The sequence below is a fragment of the Drosophila miranda genome (assembly GCF_003369915.1).
Source record: "Drosophila miranda strain MSH22 chromosome Y unlocalized genomic scaffold, D.miranda_PacBio2.1 Contig_Y1_pilon, whole genome shotgun sequence".
Lineage (NCBI taxonomy): Eukaryota > Metazoa > Arthropoda > Insecta > Diptera > Drosophilidae > Drosophila > Drosophila miranda.
The window spans coordinates 48,900,777-48,911,327 of NW_022881603.1; the positions used below are offsets into that span (position 1 = coordinate 48,900,777).

General features: G+C 46.5%; 1 pseudogene; it reads left to right on the top strand.

Moving 5' to 3' along the window:
* The first annotated feature begins 3,695 nt into the window (after positions 1-3,695).
* Positions 3,696-8,929, top strand: LOC117191716 (annotated as a pseudogene).
* Positions 8,930-10,551: the final 1,622 nt, after the last annotated feature.

A 10,551-nucleotide genomic window follows, 5' to 3' on the forward strand; every position in this document is an offset into this window, starting at 1 on the left:
TCATTACTAATACTTCTTCGACCACTTTTCTTCCTCCTAGTTCATCGTATCCAGACATGGCCCCACGCTCACGCGCCAACCGCACCGGGGAGAGCCGGCATCCACGGGGTAGAGGCACCTACCGTTTCCGAGTCTGCTCAGGAATACACCCGCTACGGACCTGCCATGTGTTTCTGCGCCTGAGCCCTGAGAAGAGGCTCCGAGCCGTCCTGAGAAACAAATACTGCGCCAACTGCCTGGCGCACCAGCACTCCGGGAAGGACTGCCTCAGTGGCGGGCTGTGCAGGGTGTGAGGCAAGAACCACCACACGCTACTCCACATATCTGCGCCTCGCTGTCCAGCCCGCTCAGCCTCGCGAATACAGTCGACAGCTACATCGGCCCACGCCGGACGCCGCCCTCGTCGCCAAGCCCGTCCAGACCCGGCTGCACCGCCGCCATCTACGCCGGCTCAAGCCGAGCGCCGTCCTCGTCGGCCCGTGAACCGCCCTCCGCCCGGCGCCCTCCGTAAGCTCCCTTCTACAACATAGGAGCCTCAATATCCTCCCGACGGCGCTGGTGGTCCTGGATACGGGCTCGAAGGATTTGGAAACGGGCGCGCTCATCGACCCATGCACGCCGGTGAGCTGCATTGACGACTCATTGGCCTCCGCCTTCAAGATACCTACTACGCGCGTCGGCAACGAGAAGGTGTGCACCGCGGTCATTCGTACCAAGACGGGCGACTTCCGACTGGAAGCCATCCTGAAGGTCGAGCCCCGTTTGCGCATCCGCACGCCGATCCGACCTTTGAGCGATACGATCCGGGCTCGATTTGACGATCTGAAGCTCGCAGATGCGCAATTCCATCGACCAGCCACCATCTCTCTGGTCTTAGGCGCCGACGTCTATCCGAAAGTGATCCAACCCGGGTTCCTGGCACGCGAGGACGGCCTTCCTGTGGCCCAGAGCACGGTGTTCGGATGGATCGTATCCGGTGCATGCACACAGCCATAGACACCGATTGGACTTTGCATCCTGCAGGGGGGGGGGGGGGGGGGAGGATGTTCAGGCCAGCAGCAGATGATTGCCGCGCACTGTGCCAACTTCGTGCGCTCCGGTCTCAACTCGCTCTCGCGCGCTCGGAGGGGCGCTCGGGAGACTTTACGACCCACGATCCACCCGGCGCTCAAGCCATCATGGAGCATAGATCGTAAGGCCTAGTTTTAGTTACGTTTCCCACCCCGCTACAAGCTGTCGTCGTGCACATACGCGCACCTACAGTCCACATATATACAGAAATACAAGGAACATATTTATTGGAACAACTCTGACTTCTTCTTTTGGATATTTTCCCACTCGTCGCTGGAAAGCCGGAGCGGCTGGAAACAGACAGGAAAACGTGAGGGTTATTTGCAACCAATAGACAAGGGTGATAGGCCGTTACAAACGTATCATCACATTGATCACGTTGGACCAATGGAAATGACTAAAAAACAGTACAATTATATACTGGTTGTCGTCGATGGATTTTCTAAGTTTGTTTGGTTGTATTGTTTCTCGTCTTATTCCTGAGGCTACAACGGAGGATGTTAAACAACATCTTGCCGCTAAACTTAACACTTCGCCTGTTGATATAGTTGTGACTAAATTTACATTTAAACATAAGCGCAACATATCATCCTCTAAAATTCTTCTCCCTGATTCTTTACTATCCTGTTCTCTAGAACCGTCAATATGGCCTGAGCATACAATTGTGCATGAGTTCCTTCTCAAAGATTCTAACTCGAATCCAAGAATTACCGAACATGCTCCAAAAAACTGATGTACTATTTTTCCATGCACTATCAGAACATTCGCAGTTTGCTGGGAAAATTGCGTCAAATTCATACTAATAGCGCGTCCTTTGATTTCGATGCCATCGCGTTTACCGAAACCTGGCTTAACTCTTCTGTCAATGATCACGAAATTTTCATTGATAGTTACACTATTTATAGAATGGACCGCCCATCTTTTGCAGGTGGGGTTCTTATTGCAGTTAAATCTGTTTTCTCATTAGAGTTATTCCCATTCAATAACATTCATGGAATTGAATTTGTTGCAGTCAAGGTTCGTGTTGGCTCCGCATTTTTCTATTTAACCTGCTCTTACATTCCTTCCAGGTCTGATGCTGAGCTTTACTTACACCACCTTTCAGCAATTAATAATGTTGTTTCTACATTAGGGTGCAATGATCGAATTATTGTCATGGGGGACTTTAACCTCCCATTTCTTTCTTGGCTGTCTTGTAATGACGATAACCTGTTGTTTCCCAATTGCCATAATGACTTTATGAATGGGCTAACGGATATTTCCCTTGTCCAAATTAATGCCGTTAAAAACATTAGGGACAGACTTCTTGACCTCGTTTTTGTTAACGATGGTTCTCTTGCTACTGTATCTAGAGCAAGCCCAATATCTCTCCCTGAAGATCCTTACCATCCAACTTTGTTGATATCACTGGAGTGTACACAATCTGGAGGTGCTGACAGTTCCATGGCTCCTTGTCACATAAAGTGTTTTCGCAAAACAAACTTCATTGATTTATATCTACATCTCTCGCGTGTTGATTGGTCGTTTCTTTATTCATTACCGAACATAGATGCAACTGTTAACTCGTTTTATAGTTCTATTTACTCCGCCCTTAATACGTTTGTTCCAAAAATCACTGTACCTGTATCGTCCAAGCCTCCCTGGTTCTCCAAGTATTTGTCATACTTAAAAAATAATAAATCCCGGCTCTATAAAAAGTACCAGAAGTCGGGGTCCACGTTGGCCTTAGCTCTATACTCCTCCGCTCGCTCTCTGTTTCTTGCCGTCAATAGTCAGTGTTATAATCATTACATTTCACAATGTAGTAGTAACTTTCGTAGTGATCCTAAAAAATTCTATTCGTTCGTTAATTCTAAGCGCAAGTCAAACGTTTTTCCTCCGTCCCTTCATTACCAGAACAAAACAGAAGCTTCTGCTGTTGGTATTGCAAATTTATTCGCTAACTTTTTCCAAACAACGTACGCGTCTCATATTTACAACGCATCCACTCCGTATCCGTACCAGCTACCTCAAGCTAACAGCATTTTTCTGACCTTTTTCGAGGAAAGCGTTGGAAGGTTTGTCATCTATGGACATATCGTTTTCTGCGGGTCCAGATAAGGTACCAAGTTGCATCTTAAAACACTGTGCCCAGTCCCTTTGCAAACCCTTGACCTTTCTCTTCAACCTCTCCTTGGAACAGTCTTGTCTCCCAGTAATTTGGAATGAGTCCTACATCATTCCGCTTCACAAAAAAGGTTCAAGATCAAACATTGAAAACTATCGTGGTATCGCAAAGCTTTCCGCCATCCCGAAGCTTCTTGAGTTCCTGGTCACCCGGCAACTGCAACATCTTTGTTGCAGCTTGATATCTCCGTCGCAACACGGTTTTTTCAGACATCGTTCAACATCGACTAACCTTCTTGAGTTTTCTAACCTAATCCACCGGGGTTTTCAAATTGGTTTGCAGACGGATGTAGTTTTTACGGACTTCAGCAAGGCATTCGATTCTGTGAACCATGCTCTGCTTATTCAAAAGCTCTCTTTATTAGGGTTCCCAACGAATCTTCTAGATTGGATTTTGACCTATCTCTCTAACCGTACTCAACGTGTTTTGTTTTCTAACGTGTTGTCAAATACTGTTAATGTTACTTCAGGTGTGCCACAGGGAAGTCATCTGGGCCCGCTTCTGTTTATTTTATTTGTGAACGACCTTCCTCAAGTTATAACATACTCTACTACACTAATGTATGCTGATGATGTCAAAATCTGTCTTTCTTACTCTGATTGGTATTTGCACACACGCCTTCAACTTGATCTAAGTGAACTACTATTGTGGTTTTTAACTAATCTTCTTTTTCTGAACCTTTCCAAATGCAAACTTATGACATTTTACCGTCGCGCTCCTCATTTTGTCTCATATGTTCTAGGAAATCATGTCCTTGAGCGAATTTCGAGTTCAAATGACCTCGGAGTCCTTTTTGATCATAAGATGTGTTTCAACACCCATATAGCTGCAACTGTAAATAAAGCTAAGGGTGTTTTAGCGTTCATCAAGCGTTGGTCCAAGGAGTTTGACGACCCGTACGTTACGAAACAACTGTACATCTCGTTAGTACGTCCTATATTGGAGTATTGTTCTTGTGTGTGGAGCCCGCAGTATAAAGAGCAGCAGGCTGTTATTGAATCCGTGCAAAAGCAATTTTTAATTTTTGCCCTTCGGAACTTTAACTGGGACTCGGGTAGAATCTTGCCACCCTACCGGTCTAGGCTAAATCTTATTGACCTGCCGTCGTTGCACCATCGCAGAATATGCAATGGCGTAATGTTCGTGCACAAGCTCCTTCTCGGGACTGTTGACTCCCAAACTCTCTTGGGTCAGATTGACTTGGCCGTTCCATCTAGACCTACCCGTACTTTTAGGACTATCCGTTTACCCATATGTAGGTCTAATTATGCTGATCATGAAACTTTTAGGGTTTTATGCCATAATTATAACTCCCTCTGTCAAACCTTATTCCCTGAACTGTCTCTTAAACTAATTGCATGCAATATTTATAATCATTTAAATTTAGCTAACTTTTAACTTATCTTTTTCCGCCTTTAGTAACTAAGTACCATTATTAACCGATAATTTGTTAATTTAATAAATAAATAAATAAAAATAAATAAATAAATAAAATATTCTACTCGTAGTACAGGCGTTGAAGAGGTCGTTAAGTGTTTGGAAATTCAGGGGACTAGTTTTGGTAATCCGAACAGAATAGTGACGGATAGGGGTGCAGCGTTTATGTCCAATTTGTTTCGTGAATATTGTGAGAGGGAGAAAATACAGCATTTAATGATTGCCACAGGCGTTCCACGTGGGAATGGTCAAGTCGAAAGGATGCACAAGATAGTGGTGCCTATGTTGTCGAAATTGTGTCAGGGTAATTCCGGTAGTTGGTATAAGCATCTAGGAAAAGTACAGCAAATGATGAATAGTGTTGAGCCGCGAAGTACCAAGGTAACACCTTTCAAGATATTGACTGGGCTAGTTATGCGTATAGGAATGGATCCAAAAATAAAAGAAATATTGGAAGAATCACTTATCGAAGAGTTGAACAAGGACCGCGAAAAAATTAGAAAGGAAGTAGTTGAAAACATTGCACGGTTACAGCAGGAAAACAAGAAGAGTTTTGACTTAAAAAGGAAACTAGATAGACAGTATGAGGTTAATGAGCTAGTAGCTATCAAGCGTACTCAGTATGGTACTGGATTAAAGCTAAAAGGAAAGTATCTAGGGCCGTATAAGGTGGTTAGGGTAAAGAATCATGGAAGGTACGAAGTCGAGAAGATTGGGGATACTGAGGGTCCCTATAAGACCTCTGCAGTTTCAGAATATATGAAACCTTGGCTAGACCCATCCGAGGCGAATGGTCCTTCAGGACAGCCGAATGTAGGAAACGAAGGAAAGAGAGCCGTCGTGTCGTCGGGATAGAGCAGTAATCGGCTCTGAGAGAGCCGATAGCAAGAGAGAGAGATCAGTCAGTTGTCAGTTCAGACACGCATCAGACGTACACGCATATAATTAGTCACAAACATTTGTGTCGTGTTACATTGTTGTTTTGGTTTTTTCACAAATCATTTCAGATCTTTTTGCACACAGTTTGCATGTTATAGTTAATTTTAACTTGTTCTTTTGCTCTTTTGCTCTGAATAGAACTCCATTGTCACTTATGATGATTTCCGGTACGACATATGCAAAGAAAATATCTTTTTTCAGGTACGAAATAACACTAGCTGTGGTAAATTTTCGTAATGGACATAGCCAGTGGAGCTTTGAAAAGTGATCCAATACTATAAGTAAGCCGATAAATCCACTTTTGCTTCTGGGATATGGTCCTTACAAATCTATATAGAGTCTCTGAAATGGTCTGGAAGATTCTGCCTGCTTCCCCATCGGTGGTCGTAAAATAATGTTGGGTGCTTTTGTTGTTTTGCACACCTCACAGTTCCGAACATATTCTCGAATGGGTTGAATCATTCCTGGCCAATAAAATTGTCTCCTAACCAATTCCACAGTTTTTCCCATACCTCCATGAGCTGCTACTACACAATCATGAGCCCTTGAGATTACCTGCTTGGTCAGACTCTGCGGTATCCAAAGTTTCCATATAGGATCTTCTATACCTTCTGTACCTTCGTAATGGTTCATACGTACATAAAGAAATCCACCTTCCATTTTCATGTCTGGGTATTTACATTGATCTCCGGATACACGGGCTTGTAGTCTCCTGTCTCCTTAAAATTTTCTGCGTTAAAATAGATTAGCGGTCCTATGCCTTCCACTACCGACACTTCATTTTCATACAATCGTAACAATGCATCTGGTACGACGTGATACTTTCCTTTCCGATTGCTTATAGAAAATCTATACCCTTGCAATTGCATAGCCCATCTAGCAAGTCTACCTTTCAAGTTCGCTTGTCTAATTAGACAAGCATGATCCGTAATCACTTCAAAGCTCTGAAGCTCTAAATAACTTCTAAAGTTTTCAATTGCTAGCAATGCAGCGAGACATTCCCGTTCCTTTACACGGTAGTTTCTTTGTGCGGTATTCAATTTCTTACTCATATACGCTATAGGCCTTTCTTCCCCATTATCACTTCGTTGCGTTAACACAGGTCCTACTCCAAAATCACTGGCATCACAATTTAAATAAATTTTTTTTTTAAAGTCTGGGTTCTGCAAGACCTGTGCTGAAGTCAATACAATCTTCACTTTTTCAAAAGCCTTTTGAGCTTCCTCTGTCCGTTGAAATTTCCGTTTGTTTGTCATTAATTGCGTGATTGGGAAAGTAAAATCTGAGAAATTCGGTATAAATCGTCGATACCACACCGCAAGTCCTAGAAATCCTCTAACTTGTCGTAATGTTTTTGGCACTGGCCATGACTTGATCGATTAGATTTTTCCTAAATCTGTAGCTATGCCTCCACCTCCAATCACGTATCCCAAGTATCTTGTTTGCGTAACACAAAATTTACTTTTTGCAAATTCGCTCGACGAAATAGCTCTGAGATCCGCTTCAGTACTTCTAAATGCGACTCAAATGAATCTGATTGTGGAGATAATGTTTGTTATCCCCAATCGGCCGACTAATTATTTCGAATTAAATAAAACTCGGCGCAGAAATAAAATTACGATATGTACTTTAATGCGTGACATCCAAATTGCAAGTGTGGCTTGCCTGCCCTTTACATTGCCGCTCCGATCGCTAATCGCAGCTTCGCTCGGTAGACGTCGGTAGGCAGACGCAAAACGGAGATAGCGAAGAGCGAGCTTGCAAAGAGCGTTTAGCAGGGCAAGCAAGCGCAAAGCTTTAACAAACAAATGAGTACATAAGTAACAAACAAAATAAGCGGCTGAGGGGCAAGAAATAGGCGCTACTTGGCAAAGCAGCTAATCGGCTGGGTTCTGCTCCGAACACTGATACTACGACTAAATCATCAAGATAACCAAAAACATAATTTTTAGGTCTGGTGGGATTAGTTTGTCCATTAATCTGCACATCGTCTGTGGTGCGTTGCACAATCCAAAAGGCATGACCTTAAACTGATAAAGAGGCCGTCCCCGAATAGTAAAAGCCGTAATTGGCCGTGCTGCTGCAAAAGGTACAATTTGATAATTATGTACGCTTTTGTGCAACGAAAATTTTACAAATGTGGTTGCTTTAAGCAAGCAGCAAAATTGCATTTTCGAAATATTCCGCCTGCAGCTGGCCCTGAAAGTGCTTTGTATCCGTGGAGAACAGAGAAGCAAAGATAGACGCCGTGTGGGGTTGGGTTGCTTCCGCCCCGCTGCGCTTAACGGCGAACAGAATGGGCGAACAGAATGGGCGACCTTCCGGGCTCAACATGCTGCGGCGCCATCGCGAGCTGTGCACAACGTCGTGCTCAATGTCGGTGGGCGCAAAATCTTCGCCCATCGGGTTATACTATCCGCCTGTAGCTCTTACTTCTGTGCAATGTTCACAGGAGAGCTGGAGGAGTCACGCAAAACAGAGGTCACCATACGCGACATCGACGAGAACGCCATGGAACTCATCGACTTTTGCTACACGGCCCACATCATTGTCGAGGAGTCCAACGTGCAGACTCTGCTGCCAGACGCCTGCCTGCTTCAGCTGGTGGAGATCCAGGACATTTGCTGCGAGTTCCTCAAGCGCAAACTGGACCCGACCAACTTCATGGGCATCCGAGCTTTTGCCGACACACACTCCTGCCGCGAGCTGCTTCGCATTGCCGACAAATTTATCTAGCACAACTTCCAGGAGAAGATGGAGAGCGAGGAGTTTTTGCTGCTGCCCGTTGGCCAGCTGGTGGACATTATCTGCAGCGACGAGCTTAACGTCCGCTCCGAGGAACAGGTCTTCAATGCGGTCATGTCCTGGCTAAAGTACAACGTGGCCGAGAGGCGCCAGCATTTGGACCAGGTACTCCAACTCGTCCGTCTGCCTCTACTCTCTCCAAGGTTCCTGGTCGGCACTGTGGGCCCCGATCTCCTGGTTCGCAGCGACGAGGCTTGCCGGGATCTAGTGGATGAGGCCAAGAACTATCTGCTACTGCCACAGGAGCGCCTTCTGATGCAGGGTCCACGCACCCGACCCCGCAAGACAACATGTCGCGGCGAGGTTCTGTTTGCAGTAGGAGGCTGGTGCTCCGGCGACGCAATTGCCTCAGTGGAGCGCTTCGATCCGCAGACCAACGACTGGAAAATGGTTGCACCCATGAGCAAGCGACGCTGCGGTATAGGCGTGGCCGTCCTCACCGATCTACTCTATGCTGTGGGTGGCCACGACGTTCAGAGTTACCTGAACAGCATCGGAGGAGATGCCAACACTCGCAAACCTCCGGCGGACGACAAATCTAACGGAATACACTATCGGCGTGAGCTGACCAACCTGAAGGAACTACGACAATGCGTGGGCATGGCTGGTTGGTACCGCAGATCTGTTCCTAACTTCGTGGTCCAGTCGATGTCGCTGTTGCTGTAGAAACGGAAAGCATGGACGTTGATGCTCACGTGCAAAGCCGAAGAACCAATCGTCTTCGCCACCCTTTGCGCCCATTTCGTCGGACCATTACCTCGGTCCGAGCACGGGAACACCATCCTACTGGTCTTCTTCGACATTTTCTCAAAGTGGGTCGAACTGGTGCCACTAAAGAAAGCAACAGCAGCGAACATCGAACGAGCCTTCAGAGAACGAGGCGGCTTCGGCGTGCCAAAACTATCCGTCTGCGACAACGGGACCCAGTTCACCAGCCGATCATTTAAAACATTCCCACGGAACGCAGGCGTGGAGCTACAACATTCAGCCCCGAATTGCCCACAAGAATACCCGACGGAAAGGGCCAATCGGACTGTGAAAACTATGCTCGCCCAGTCCGTCGACGACCACCAGAATACAAGGGACGAACTCCTACCCGAGATGACCCTAGCATTCAACTCAAGCGCTTCCGAGTCGACCGGATTTTGTCCCAGGTTCCTTCTACAAGGAAGGGAACATCGGCTCCCCGGCGCCCTATACGACGAAGTCACGCCCGGGAGAGGAAGCACACCAGAGACGGCCACCAGCAAAGCAACGAGGCTGAAAGAGGTATTCGCCATCGTACAGAACAACATCCAAAGAGTCAGCCAAGAGCAAGGGAGACACTACAACCTCCGGCGGCGACATTGGCGCCCCGCCGTCGGAGCATTGGTACTCCTACGCCAACACCACCTCTCGAAGGCCGCCGAAGGCTTCGCTGCGAAACTGGCCCCCAAGTTCGACGGCCCCTACCAGGTCAAAATCTTCCCGTCACCGAATATCGTCAAAATACACCATTGAGAAAGCCGGAAACAGAAAGTTGCGAATTTCATCGACCTGAGAGAGTTCCACGATCACGAGCTCCAAGAACAGACTGAACTACCAAAGCGCGCTGAGGCCAGCAAGAGAAGCAACGTAACACTCACTTGACGCTCCGACAACGCGCCCGCAAACTCTGCAGAAGAAACACCACGCCATTCATACCACGAGCGACCCCGCCGAAGGGGAGGCCCCCAAATCGAAACAAGAACGAGGGGGAACGTTGTGAGTTGCTGCGGACACCGCAACTCTACAGTTATACCCGATACTAAGTCAGTATGGCTCTCCTCCGGCAGACGCCGCTAATCTTAAACGACACGACAAAGAGTGCGTGCGAGAGAGACAGAAAATCAGTCTGAGCGTGACGTCGGGCGCTACGTAGCCACTGCAAATTGATTTCTTGCTTTTGGCTACAAAAATGATCCGATCTGATCCAGATTCAGCAATCTGATAGATATGGTCATTATCTATGATTCTGCATTTTTAGTTTTCTCGAATCTGCAATATTGTGGATGCAACAGATTTTCGTCCTTTGTGTGGGCGGAAGGGGGTGGGGCGAAATTTTGAGATACACGTTTTATAGTAAAATCTAACAGGAGTGCGGATACCAAATT